Source organism: Neofelis nebulosa, chromosome 7 (assembly GCF_028018385.1).
Source record: "Neofelis nebulosa isolate mNeoNeb1 chromosome 7, mNeoNeb1.pri, whole genome shotgun sequence".
In the NCBI taxonomy this organism is placed as follows: Eukaryota; Metazoa; Chordata; class Mammalia; order Carnivora; family Felidae; genus Neofelis; species Neofelis nebulosa.
In genome coordinates, this window is record NC_080788.1 from 28,236,225 (window position 1) to 28,251,318 (window position 15,094).

General features: G+C 44.3%; 1 protein-coding gene across 1 annotated transcript in view; it reads right to left on the minus strand.

Annotated features, from left to right (window-relative positions):
- The window catches only part of OCA2 (OCA2 melanosomal transmembrane protein), a 483,960-nt gene extending 473,166 nt beyond the window's left edge, over positions 1–10,794 (minus strand). Inside the window, exon 1 of the mRNA XM_058736912.1 lies at positions 10,647–10,794. The gene's annotated coding sequence lies outside the window, so the exon portion shown is untranslated. The remainder of the gene's footprint in view (positions 1–10,646) is intronic.
- Positions 10,795–15,094: the final 4,300 nt, after the last annotated feature.

The following is a 15,094-nucleotide window of genomic DNA, read 5'->3' on the forward strand; positions in this document are numbered from 1 at the left end:
GAAATTCAAATATATCATTAATGAAAACCAGGAAACCATGAAAGACACAAGAAAGGATCATAAAAAAACTTCACAAATAACCACAAAACAAGTAAGAATATGGCAATAAATACATATCCAGGAATAATCACTTTATTTTTTTTAGTTTTTTTAAACTTTTTTAACATTTATTCATTTTTGAGAGACAGAGAGACAAAGCATAAGCGGGGGAGGAGCAGAGAGAGAGGGAGACACAGAATCCGAAGCAGGCTCCAGGCTCCGAGCTGTTGGCACAGAGCCCAACGTGGGGCTTGAACCCATGAGCCATGAGATCATGACCTGAGCCGAAGTCGGACGCTCAACTGACTGAGCCACCCAGGTGCCCCCAGGAATAATCACTTTAAATGTAAGTGGACTAAACACTCTAATCAAGACATAAGGTGACAGGGGTGCCTGGGTGGCTAGTTGGTTAAGCATCTGACTGTTGATTTCAGCTCAGATCATGATTTCATGGTTCGTGGGTTTGAGCCCCACATCGGGCTCTGCACTGACAGTGCAGACTGCTTGGGATTCTCCCTCTCTCCCTCTCTCGGTCCCTCTTCCCCCACCTCCCTCTCTCTCAAAATAAATAAATAAACTTAAAAAAAAAAAGACATAGGGTGACAGAATGGATAAAAATACAAGACTTAGCTATATGCTGCCTACAAAAGAATTGTTTTAGACCTAAAGACACCTGCAGATTAAAAGTGAGGGGATGAAGAAACTTTCATTATGCAAATAGATGTAAAAAGAAAGCCAGACTTAAAAACAAAAACAAAAGCAAAAGAAAGCCAGATTAGCAATACTTACATCAGACAAAATATTTAAAATAAAGACTGTAATAACAAAGAAGGACGCCATATAATTATAAAGGGGACAATCCACCAAGATATAACAATTGTAAATATTTGTGCACCCAAATACATAAAATACATAGGACCACATGTACACAACAAATACATAAAACAGTTAATAACAAACATATAGGAACTAATTGATAGTAATACAATAATAGTAGGAGACTTTAACACCACACTTACATCAATGGACAGATCATCTGAAGATAAAATCAACAAGGAAACAATGGCTCTGAATGACATACTGGAGAAGATGGGTTTAACAGATATATTCAGAACATTCCATTCTAAAACAGCAGAATATACATTCTTTTCAAGTGCACATGAAACATTCTCCAGAATAGATCACATATTAGGCCACAAAACAGGCCTAAACAAATACAAGAAGACTGAAGTCATACCATGCACCTTTTCTGACCACAGTGCTATGAAACTAGAAGTCAACCACAAGAAAAAACCTGAAAAGACCACAAATACATGGAATTTAAATAACATGGGTTAACTAAGAAATCAAAGAAGAAATCAAAAAGTAAACAGAAAAAAATAAAAACACAACAGTCCAAAACCTCTGGGATGCAGCAAAAGCAGTTCTAAAAAGGGAAGTTTATAGTAATACAGGGCACCTCAAGAAGCAAGAATAATCTCAAATAAACAACCTAAGCTTATACCTAAAGAAGCTAGAGAAAGAACTTGTTTGCTAAACCCAAAAACAGCAGAAAGAAGGACATAATAAAGATTAGAGCAGAAATAAATGATACAGAAACTAAAAAAAAATTTTTTGAACAAATAAATGAAACCAGGAGATGGTTCTTTCAAAACCTAAAGAAAATTCATAAACTTCTAGCCAAAATCATCAAAAAACAGAAGGACACAAATAAATAAAATTACAAATGAAATAGGAGAAATAAAAACCAACACCACAGAAATACAATTGTAAGGGAATGTTATTAAAAACCATATGCCAAAAAATTAGACAATCTAGAAAAAAATGGATAAATTCCTACAAACATATTACCCACCAAACCTGAAACAGGAAGAAATAGAAATTTTGAATAGACCAATTACCAGCAAGGAGACTGAATCAGTAATCAAAAAAACTCCCAACAAATAAATTCCAGAACCAGACAGCTTCACAGGTGAAGTCTACTAAATATTTAAAGAACAGTTAATACTTATTCTTCTCAAACTATTCCAAAATATAGAAGAGGAAGGAAAACTAAGTTCATTCTATCACCCAGTATCACCCTGATACTAAAACCAGATAAAGACACCACATAAAAAAGAGAACTACAGGCAGTATCTCTGATAAACATCAATGTAAAAATCCTCAAAAAATATATTAGCAAACCAAATCCAACATTACATTAAAAAAAAATCATTCACCACGAAAAGTGGGGTTTACTCCTGGGATATAAGGGTGGTTCAATGTTCACAAATCAATTAACAAGATACATCACATCAATAAGAGAAAGGATAAAGACCATATGATCATTTCAATAGACTCAGAAAAAGTACCTGAAAAAGTACAACATCCATCCATGATAAAAGCCCTCAACAAAGTAGTTTTAGAGGGAACATACTTCAACATAATAAAGGTCATATATGAAAAACCCATAGCAAACATCATACTCAGTGGGGAAAAGCTGACAGCTCTCCCACTAAGGTTAGGAACAAGACAGAGATGTCCACTCTCACCACTTTTATTCAACATAGTACTGGAAGTCCTATCCACAGCAGACAACAAAAAGACATAAAAGGCATACAAAGTGGTAAGGAAGAAGTAAACTTTCACTATTTGCATATTATATGATACTCTATATAGAAAACCCTAAAGACTCCACCCAAAAAAACACTAGAAAAAATGAATTCAGTAAAGTCAAAGGATACAAAATGAATGTGCAGAAATATGTCACATTTATATACACTAATAATGAATCAACAGACAAATTTTTACAAAAAGTCCCATTCACAAATGCACCAAGAATAGTAAGATACCTGGGAATGAACCTAACCAAGGATGTGAAATATCTGCACTCTGAAAACTATAAAACATTGATGAAAGAAATGAAGATGACACAAAGAAATGGAAAGATATTCCATGCTCATGGAATAGAAGAACAAATGTTGTTAAAATGTCTATACTACACAAAGCAATCTAAACATTTAATGCAATCTCTATCCAAATATCAAAATCATTTTTCACAGAACTAGAACAATCAATCCTAAAATGTATGTGGAACCATAAAAGACCCAAAATAGCCAAGACAATTTTTAAAAAGAAAAGCAAATCTGGAAATATCACAATTCTAGAGTTCAAGTTATATTACAAAGCTATAATAACCAAAACAGTATGATACTGGCACATAAACAGATACATAGATCAATGGGACAGAATAGTCAACGTAGAAGTAAACCCATAATTATAAGGTCAAGCCTTCTTCAACAAAGCAGGAAAGATTCTGTAATGGAAAAAAGAGAGTCTCTTCAACAAATGGCAATGGGAAAACTGGTCAGCTACATGCAGAAGGATGAAACCAGACCACTTTCTTACACCATACACAAAAATAAATTCAAAATGGATGAAAGACCTAAACATAAGATAAAATCCTAGAGGAGAAAACAGGCAACAACCTCTTTGACCTTGGCCACAGCAACTTCTTACTAGATATGTCTCCAGAGGCAAGGGAAATAAAAGTGAAAATAAACTATATCAAAATAAAAAGCCTCTGCACAGCAAAGGAAACAATCAACAAAACCAAAAGGCAATCTACAGAATTGGAACTTTGCAAAAGACATATATGATAAAGGGTTAGTATTCAAAGTGTATTAATAATTTATAAAACTGAACACTCAAAAAACAAATTATCCAATTTAAAATAGGCAGAAGACATGAGCAGAAATTTCTCCAAAGAAGACATACAGACAGCCAACAGACACATGAAAAGATGCTCAACATCACTCACTATCAGGGAAACACAAATCAAAACTAAAATAAGATGTCATCTCATACCTGTCATAATGGCTAAAATCAATAACATAAGAAACAGCAAGAGTTGGTGAGGCTGTGGACAAAGGAGAACTCTCTTGCATGTTGGTGGGAATGCAAACTGGTGCAGCCACTCTGGAAAACAGTATGGAGGTTCCTCAAAAAGTTAAAAATACAACAGACCTATGATCCAGGGATCACATTACTTGTTATTTGCCAAAACAAATACAAAACACTAATTCAAAGGAATACATGAACTCTGATGTTTATAGCAGTATTATTTAAAATAGACAAATTATAGCCCAAGTGATGAATGGATAGATGAATGGATAAAGAAAAAATAGTATATATACAACAGAATGTTATTCAGCCATTAAAAAGAATGAAATTTTCCCTTTGCAACAACATGGATGGAGCTAGAGTATAGGCTAAGTGAAATAAGTCAGTCAGAGAAAGACAAATACTATGATTTCACTCATATGTAGAATTTAAGAAACAAAACAAGGGAACAAAGTGGGGGAAATGAGGGACAGAAACAAGCCAAGAAACAGAATCTTAACTATTGAGAACAAACTGATGGTTACCAGAAGGGAGAGGTGTGAGGGATGGGTGAAACAGGTGATGGAGATTAAGGAGTGCACTTGTCCCGATGAGCACTGGGTGATGTATGGAATTGTTGAATCACTGTATCGTACATCTGAAACTAATATAACATTATATGTTAACTATACTGGTATTTTTAAAAAATATTTCTAAATAATAATATTAATAATAAAGAATTCTCAAAACTCAACAGAAAGGAAAATTAAAAATTAAAAAAATATCAAATAAGTGCAGATATTAAGAGTCACTTCACTTAGAAGGATATACAGATAGTAAATGAGCACATGAGAAAATGTGACATTCCCCATTAGGGAAATGCAAACTAAAACTATGATATATCACTACACACCTATGAGAATAGCTAAAATGAACAAAATAGAGACAACAGCAAATGCTGGCAGAGGATGCAGAGACTGGACCCCTCATACACTTCTGGTGGGAATATAAAACTGCACAGACCCTCTAGAAAGCAGTTTGACAGTTTCTTAAAAAACTACCATACAACCTAGCGATTGCCCTCCTGGACGTTTATCCCAGCAGATAAATGAAACTTATATATTCACACAAAAACCTGTACATGAATGCTCACAGCAGCTCTATCCATAATAATCCAAAACTGGAAACAACCCAAATGTCTGTCCACAGATGAGTGGTTAACCAAATTGTGGTACATCTATACCATGGAATCCTACTCATCAATAGAAAGGCACAACTAGTGATATATACAACAAATAGCATGAAACTACAGAGCGAAAGTAATGAGTTAAAAAAAAAAAAGCAAATCCCAAAAAGTTATACATTGTATGATTCTGTATGTTTGGCATTCTTGAAATAACAAAATTATAGAGATGGAGAACAGATTAGTGGTCGCCATGTGTAAAGCAAGTGATACAGGCAAAAGGGTTGTGGGTGTGGCTATAAAAGGGCTACATGAGGAGTCCTCACAATAATGGAATATCTGTATCTTGACTGTGTCAATGTGAATATTCTGGTTGTGATATTGTACCATAATTTTGCAAGATGTTACTATTGGATGAAAATGGGTAAAAGGTACATGTAAATCTATAATTACCTCAAAATAAAAACTTTAATCTGTCTTCACAGAGGTTTCTAGCCATTGCCCAATTTCTCTCCTGTCCTTTAGAGCAAACTTCTCAAGACCACTGTATTCATTTCTCCTTTCTTTCCTGAACCCACTTCAACCAACCTCATGTCCCCCCAACCTGATGGAAAACAATCTAGTCAGGGTCACCTCCAATAACGTCCAAGCTCTGGCCCTTTCTCAGATTCTCAGCAGCCTTCCCTTTTAGTCTCAGGGTTAACTGAGGCTCTTGCTCTTCCTCGTTCTCCTTTGCTGGCTCCTTCCACTATTCCCACCCTCCACCCGAGGCCTGCCCTCCCTAAGAGATCTTAGTCTCAGCTTTAAACACTGGCCATTCTCTGGAGAGGTCTATCTCTTGACCCAACTAGCTCTCTGCTGAGTCTCCCACCCACAACTTCCTCTGTACCCTGGCTCAGCAACTGCCCAGTGCCTCTGCTCTTGTTTAGCTCACTTTCTGGATACCTTCTGGGGTCACAAAGGCTTCTGCTCACCCAGAGGTCCCTCTCTTTCTCTTACGTTTCTCATCCAGGTCTTCTAAACACATCCCAAACCCTCCTGCTTGCACCCGGTCATTAATTTTCATTTAGGTGGCTGGAGCATTCCAGTCCTACAGACTGTCCTCTGGGAGGAACCCCAACACCTTAGCCCATGGCCCACTCTCAACTTCCCAACACCTTCCAACTCCCCAGCTCACAATCTGTCCTATGAGGACCCCAACCCCCAATTCCACTATCTATCCTCTAGGAATGCCCACCTCCACTATCCCAACCCACAGCCCATCCTCTGAGGGGGCCCTCCCAACATGCTAGCCCATGGACTAACCTCTGGAAAAACCCTCTCCAGCACCCTAGCCTGTGGCTGCTCTTCTCTTGAACCCACAGTTTCAGCCTAGCCTCTCCCCATATGCCTGACATGCAGAGAGATGTCTGGGACTCACCCCTTAAGACTCCACAGAGAAGGGCCCACCCTGAGCACTGAGCTAAGCTCAGACTACAATAGACATCTGCAGTCAATAGGGGAAGAGCTACACCCCTGAGCCCCTGGGTGCAGCTGTGTCCTGAGCAGGGGTAGAGGACACAGCAGGCTCCTGCTGGGGTGGGAGAGCTACTATGTGAGGTCTGAGTGGTAACAGAGGGGTTATGGCCCTCTGCCAGACAGCCCTCCACCATGGCTGAGCCCAGGCCTTTCCTTCTAAGCAAGATTCATACCAAATTGACCAAACTGCCACCAACTTCTGTAAAAAAGTAGATATTGTGGCTGACATTTCAAACCCCATGGAATGTTCCTATCTTCACACCTGGATCTTGCACCTCCTGGGTCTGCCCTCTGGCTCTGCTCCCTTCCCCAGCAGCCTTGTAGCAGTACTTCCCCATCCCTCCAGGTCTTACAAGGACCCTGCCCACCTAGGCCCTCCTCCTGTTGGTGTGTCCTGCCACAGACTTGACACCCTGCCCATGCCTTGCCTGGAGACATAGCTGAAGTTCACCAACCCTGCTTCAGGTTGTGCTATTTGGCCTTGCTGCTCCTCCCAGAGATGTGCCTGTGATGTGGTGGAGGGGCTCATTGGGAGGATAGCTCTGGGTCAAGAGTGGCTGGAGGCCAAGGCTCAGTGCACAGGGGCAGGGCATAGGACACAGGTTCCAATACCTGCCAATGTTGAGGAGAGAACAGAATTCTGCCTTTGGGCCTTTCTCAACTTGGTCCAGCAGTTGTTGTTGGTTGCTGGGCCTGAGACGATGATCAGACAATTGAGATGTAAGAAAGGCGGGGATCTGCGGAGCTGATCCCAGATGCTAGAGCCAGGCCAGGGCACCCAATGGCTCTTAACAGAACTTGGCTGGGCTTTTGTGGGCATGGCAGGGTTTGTTGGCATTTATGGAGCACAACTCAAGTTTCGTGCAAATGGCCTGACAGAGCATGAGGGGCAGGAAGCAACAGGAGAACAGAGGTCCCAGGAACCTGCCCTCTGTGCACCCCAGTCCAACAACTCTTTTTGACACCTTGTGCACCTCCCGTTCTGAGGATCTGATACCTTCCCCTGCACAGACATGCCAATTAAACTAATTAAATTACTGAAGGACGATCCTCATGTTGGTTTTACAGTAAATCAGTAGCAGCAATATACATCGTTTGTGAATTTTAAGAACACTTTTCTTCAAGTTCTTTAATCACTTGACATAATACACTAATGAAAAAAGAAAAAGAAAAAAGTATACTGGCTGCTGTGAAAACTTTGTTATTGAAAATAACCCGCTCGGCAGCTAATCTTCTCCTCTTGTGCAAGGTCCTAAAAAAACACTCGAATCTTCCAATGTTCCTTTCCATGGTAAGCACTACTGAGGCCCAAAGCTCCGCAGTCAGTGTGGAGACACAGTGGCTGTGTCTCCAGGGGTGTGTGGCTGCCTCTGAAGGGTAAATGCTGTATTTGCATTTGCTTGCTGAGGCCTCCAGGTATGGCTGTAGGAGGATCTGTGTCCACAGGGGTGTGGCTGTCTGTGGGGACGAGGCTGCAGCAGTTTGAGCCCAGTGCACCTTTCTAATTGATGAAGCCTGGAAAGAGGCACAGCCCCTAGGGCGAGGAGGCTGCTGCAGGCCAGCTCCCCGGTCACACTACTTCTCAGTCCACTCTGAGAAAAGGCAGATATGTCTGTGGTGGGTAGTGCAGGGTGGGCTGTGCCTCCACCCGCACAACAGGCCAGGACACAAGAGTCTGACCCTGTATCTCTTCAGATGGGGTTTGCAACATGTGAATTTGGGTAGAAGTGTCTAGAACACTCAACCCAACAGGACAGTTTGTAATCCCTTTTATGCTCTCCCCGTGCTGTGCCCAGGGAAGGTAACTAGTGGGCGCGCTTCTGAGTGCCTCCAGGAGCGGCGCTATCCCCGCTGCAGTCTGGAACTGGGCCACCGTGCTCAGCCTCCTGCCCTTGCCTGCCTGCCTTGGCAGGACACCCTCTCCCGCCAGGCCTTGCCACCAGCCCCCAGGCAAAGGAGTATCCATCTCTTCTACCTGCGTTCCAGGCTGTTTCGCTTATTCCTGCGGCGCTGTGTTGTTGACTTTTCGCGCATCCTGCAAACAAGTTTGAAACTGTCCTTTGCCCGTCAAAAAAAAAAAGAGAGAGAGAGACCCGTGCTGGGGCGAGTCCTCGCTCCCTTCTCTCTCAGAGCACACCTCCTGCTGCACAGGGCACAGCAGGTTGGGGCGCGGCCAGAGCACCGACCTCATCGCAGAGTGGCCTCACAGGCCACCGAATCGGGCCCCACCTCACGAGGGCCTGGGCCACTAGGACAGTGCCCAGTGCGTGGGCAACTGGCTAAGAGGAGACTGCTCTCAAGCACAGGAAAGTGCTTCTGCGAAGTGGTAGGGCTGCCCCCAGGAGCTAACCAGAGACACCTGGTGTGTGGGGTCTCTTCTCCTATTTTCCAATATATAGGAAAGATTGAAAACTCCCCGAAAGGCTCTCCCCTTCCTGTGTACACAGGCCGCCTCCTCTGGGCCTCCAGCCTCTAGGTTGTCCTCCCCCTTTTCTGGACTTTCATGTTTCCATTGCAAGCCAAATCCTCCCCACCCTATCCCCACCATCCCCCAACTAACCCCAGAGTTAAAAGGCCCTACTCCTCTCCCTCTCCCAAAAGGCTTAGATCTCACTAGTGGACAGGCAATGCTCCCAAGCTCCCCTCTGCAGCCTAGATCACTGTGTGCAGCTGCCTTCTTGTCTCCCCTGATGTCCAGCATCCTTCTAGATGCACCCATCACAAACCCAGAGCCTGAGAACTGTCCTCACCCTGCAGACCCTTTACCTATGAAGTGTCCCCTACCACTGCCCTGGTTGTGCAACTACCTCTCAGTGGGCAAGACTCAGCTAGCTACCACCCAACCACAGTGATCTTTCCAAAATACACATCAGACTATGTGTCCTCTGGCTTAAAACCTTTCCCAGGTGTCCCAGGTGTGGGCACTGCTAAATCTCCAGACAGGGCTTTTCTTTCCTATGTAATTCCTGATGTTCCTCAGACCTCAGCTAACTTCAAAGGGGCCATGACCTTTTTCAAGAATAAAAACAGTATCAGTATTTGCTTTTCATCAGTGTAATAAAACTTATGTTCCTAAATCACTTGCACTTTACATCTGATGTGAACAACTGCACTCAAATGTTTGTAAACTAAATTGCAATAACAAGCAGTTTTTGTTCAGTCCTTCATGGTTTACCTACAGCTTTCACCTGTTGTTTTTAATGAGATTTAATCTTCATTAGCAATTATGTGAGTTGGTATCACCAGAAGCAGTGAAGCTCCCAGCCCCCACAAGTCCTACTCCAAGGACCTGGATAGCAGGCACTGCCCCAGGGGCCTGGACAGCAGACTCCATGCCAACCCCTATAAGCAAATTCAGGAACTGTATTTCCTAGGCAGTTTAGGTAACAGTGGACTGCCTTGTATTCAGGAGATAACTGCTCACAACTGACAACAGCCTCCTGTTTGCTTTCCCTCAGAATCACTGCATATTGTGGAGTTGTCACATCCCCGAAGTGCTCAAAGGATCACCTGCGGAACTTCAGGAGCAGCCAGTTCTGTGTGGTGGAATGCTAGGCACCTGGCCCAGCCAGGCCTGGGTCTGTAACCCCAAGAATATCCACACAGGGAAGCTTGTGCTTACTATCCATATCCTTGGAATGAGCTAGCGACATCCAATCCATTTATCCCGCTGTGTGTGGTCAGAGTGAAAAGAAGAGGCTCTGGGGGATTTAATGCTTTCCCCCACCCCCATCCCCCCGCCGGCGCATTCCACAGAAACGCCTGACTAGCGCTCACGTGTGTGAAGCCAGCAGTGGGAGCAGATGCCGCCCTGCAGTTCAAGCAGAACATTCGCTGTCTGAACACGTCCAAACGCCCCTCAGTATCCCCATGGGCCACCCCGGGGTGAGGGGCCCGGTTTGTCCTGGGAACTTGCCTCTCAGTGAGCGGCTCCCGTTAAATCTAGAAAATGCCTGGTGTGGTAATGAGCGCCCTGTGCTCACACCAGCTACTCATTTTCCCCTCCATAAAGCAACGACTCAACACAGGCTTTTTAAAACCCTACCTGCTTCCCAGAACAGACAGGTTAGCTCCTCACGTCCTCTCTCCCCACTGGCCTGACGACTTGATCTTTCTCCAAAAGTGAAGTTGTAAGATACAAACTGATAGCTCCCGAACGGGTGAGTGGAGAGCTAAGGAAAACTCTGCTGGGACTGGATGCGGGCGTGGGCACCGCGGGGGCGGGGCGAGCCCTCCTCCGCACCTCCCGGCCTGGCCACTCCCACAGACGGCACCTCTGGAAGACTCCCCCAGACCCAGGGCAGCCTGCCCTGGAGAGGAGGAGAGGGCTCCCTCGCCCCAAGAGCTATGGAAGACCCATCGGGAATGGAGGGGGAAAAAAATAGAGAAAATGTAGAAGGCCGGACCCTCTCTGAAAGCGGACAGTCTGCTTGTTGTGCCTATTCCAGGGTCTGGTTTATAGAAGGTAGCCAAGTACTTGTAACAGGTTTTTTCCTGTGAACGAGATTTGGGGAAAACATAAACTGAGTGCATATTTTGCCTCCTTTTTTCTCCTGCATTTTAAGAGTTCTCAGCTAGAACTGATAAACCTGACCAGATTCCTCTTATTTTCTCGTTGCCTGTTCCCCCTCAAGCCTTGGGCTGTGGTCAATGTTACATTTGTAGAAGGCTCACCCTTTCTCCCATACAACACACACAAAGAAACATAAACAGAGACACACAAACTCATGCATGATGCATCAGACATACAAATAGACACACAGGCACATAAAGTTAACACAGATACAGATAAGTATACACATGGCCACCAGCCCACCACACAAACACTACACAAACATAGACACATAAACTACATACTGACACAAACACACAAGGAAATACAGGCACACATATAGATACACACACATACAGAACACAAACTACAAAGACACACACACAGAGACACACATATCACAAGCATACACTATACACACATTAACCACACACAGAAACAGGGACACACACAGAAATACAGAAATATAAATAGACACACAGAGAGCCACATAACTACACACACCAACACCCATGCACAGACACACTCAAGACACATAGAGCCACACACAAACACATAAACTACACAGACACAGACACCCAGGCCTGCAGTGGGCCAGGCAGCTCAAGTGGGATCTTAGCCCACTCCACCCCACCCCAAGCACTGCCCAAGGATTGGCAGGAAGTTAGAGGCTCTTGGGTCCTCCACCATGTAACAGGCAAAACCCAAAAGTTCTCTTTCTGGAAAATGTCTCTTTAAACCTCTCTGGGAGAATTGTTTCTTCACGGAGTCTGGCTATGCTAGGTATTTGGGAGGCACAGACTTTATAACAAGCATGTTGCATAGGACATAGTGTGGTCAGACTACCCAGGAGCAGACACCAGGGATCCAAAGAGCCTCTGGGCCTCCTAGAGCATGGTGGGCACTGTCACACTGCAGTCCCCAAGCTGGCCACAACCACCAGAGAGCCCAAGTTCTCTACAGTAAGGTCCAGTATGGCATTTCAGACACTTCAGATCATATCACTGCACACGTTGGGTGTGGACACAGTTCATATATGCTGTGCCTGGTGACTCCATCCACATGGGGCAGGGCACTACTGAGCCTGTGAACACAGCAGAAATGCTGGCTCATCCATGCTCATCCCTGAGCCTGCACATTCTCCTCCAATGCCTCAAGAAACACCAATACAGGATAGAAAGTGTCAAGGGGGGGAGCCCAGAGCATGAATGTGCAGGCACTCTGAATGGTTGGAAGGTTCTGGGTTGCTCCCACCCTTACAGAATGGTATCCATACCCGAGGAACCTTGGTGTGCAGGCCAGTAGGTCCAAAGGAGGATCATGAAGCATTAGGAGGACAACCATGGCCAAACACATGGTGCCTAGTGCCTGTGTTACTAATGTCCACCTACTGACTCTAAGCCTGGCGAGCAGGGCTGACTGCATGCTTCCTTCTCACTCCCTCATCATAAGCCCCTAATGTCTGTGGTGGGATCAACTACCCCTGCTCCAGGAGTGGGTGCATGTGGCCTAAATTATGGAGGAAATCCCACCCCTGCTAGAGATTGGCATCTACATGTCCCAACCCACATGGCAACAAAGCCCCCACAGTACAGGTTTCCACACTGGAACAGGAGTCAAGCTTTCCATCTCTGGGCTCCTCAGTTATTGGCAGCCCATCCTCTTGGTTGTTGAAGCCAGGTCCAATTCAGCGTACCTTTCAGGCAGTTAAGAATGAGGATTGGATGCAGATGATGTTACTGGAAACCTGCAGCATAATTCATGGTGCCGGTGCTATACCATGGAGAGGTTCTGATTTCTTCAGTCAGAAGTGATTGGGGACAATGTCAGAAATGATGTGATTCCTGAGCTGGGCAGGAAGATTTCACCAAGGGAAATTCCAAAATAGGGACTTTCTAAATATTCTTAGCAAAGAGCAGTATCATTGGAATCTGACATAAGGTTGCTATTTTCAAGTATACACAGTACTTGAGGGGCACCTGGGTGACTCAGTCAGTTAAGTGTCCAACTTTTTGGCTCAGGTCATGATCTCAGGGGTTGTGAGTTCGAGCCCCGCATTGGACTCTGTGCTGACAGCTCAGAGCCTGGATCCTGCTTCAGATTATGTCTCCATCTCTCTCTGCCCCTCCCCTGCTTGCACATGCTCTCTCTCTCTCTCTCTCTCTCTCTCTCTTAAAAATAAATAAAAATTTTAAAAAATAGTATGCAGTACTTGAATGTATAAATTCCTATATACCTGTAATAAAATCCCTTTGCTTACATTATATAAGTAGTGGTGAGTTTTATATGGATGTGCAGATGTACATATTTTCTGCCTTTGTGGGTGATCCAGTGAAGTGCCCCTGGCTTCTCACCCTCAACAGATAGGTGTGACTCAGAGTGATCTCCATCCCAGTCCTCCAGCCCCATTTCACATGGAAACCTGTCTGCAACTCCCCTTTGGAAATCCCACCTTCTCTCAGGGGTCCCTGTGACCACCCACTGTGCAGGCCTCTCTGGCCACCAGCCTTTGCCTGCTCTGACTGCATAGGCTACACATCCTGTTTCTCCACTGCTGCCCACAGGTAGTTCAATTTTCCCAGCCTGTGCACTGACTCCTAAAAGATGTAGGAGAGAGGGGACACTGGGCAGACAGCCAGGGCAACTTCCTTTTCTGTCTCTTAGCCCAGCCCAGAGAGTGACCTGAGAAAGAAGAAAAATGAAATGTAGACTCACATAGGTTCTCTTTATCTACTGCTGTGTAACAAACCACCCCAAGTTTAGTGGTAAAAATAGCAACCATTTATCATGCTCCCAGATGCCATGGGTCTTGGAACTCAGAAAGGCACAGTGGAAATAGTTCATCTGGGCTCCAGTACAGTCAAGGTGGCACAAAGGCAGGAAGCAACTTGAGACTGGGGAATGGAAGCATCTGGAGGTGCCCTCACTCACTTGTTGTGAAACTGCCTGCCCTGCCATGTGGCTTCTGCCCTGACTCTTGGACTTGCTCATAGCATGGCAGCTGGGGCCTAAGGGACAGGAATTGGAAGCTGCCAGTTCCTTCAGCCTTGCACCCTGGACTGGCCAGTGTCACTTCCATCATATTCCATTGGTCAAGCAGTCATGAGGCCAGATTCAAGGAAAAGGACACAGTCTCCAGTTCTTGATGGGAAAATGTCAAAGAACATTAGAGCCATGTTTAAATTGCCCCAGACTGCATCCTAGCCAAGGATGTAGCAAGGAAACAATGAAGGCATGATGCAAGCAATGGGAGGAATCTTGGGATTCAAGTCTGTACTTTATTCTTTTACTTAGAGGCATGGGGGGGGAGGGGGGGGAATGAGTGGGGGAGGGGAAGAGAGAGGGAGAGAGACAATCCTAAGCAGGGTCCACACTGTCAGCTCAGAGCCTGGCATTGGGGCTTAATCTCATAAACCAGGAGATCATGACCTGAGCCAAAATCAAGAGCTAATTGACCGAACCACTCAGGAACCCCTTCAAGTCTGCACTTTAAAGGCATTTTAATATGTAATGAGCTGTAAAGCAACCGGAACTCTCACTGCTGGTGGGAATGCAAAATGGCACAGCCACTTTGGAAAGCAATTTGGCAGCTTCTTACAAAACTAAACATACTCTTACCATATGACCCAGCAGTTGCATTCCTTGCTACTTACCCAAGGGAGTTCAAAACTTACATTTACACAGAAACCTGCACACAGATATTTATAGCAGCTTTATTCATAATTGTCAAAACTTAGAAGCAACCAAGATGTTCTTCAGTGGATGAATGCATAAATAAACTGGCACATTCAGACAATGGAATATTATTCAGCACTAAAAAGAAAGGAGCTATCAAGCCATGAAAAAACATGAAGGAATCTTAAATTCATTGCTAAGTGAAAGACACCAATCTAAAAAGATTCCACTCTGGAAAAGGCAAAACTATGGAGACAATGAAAAGA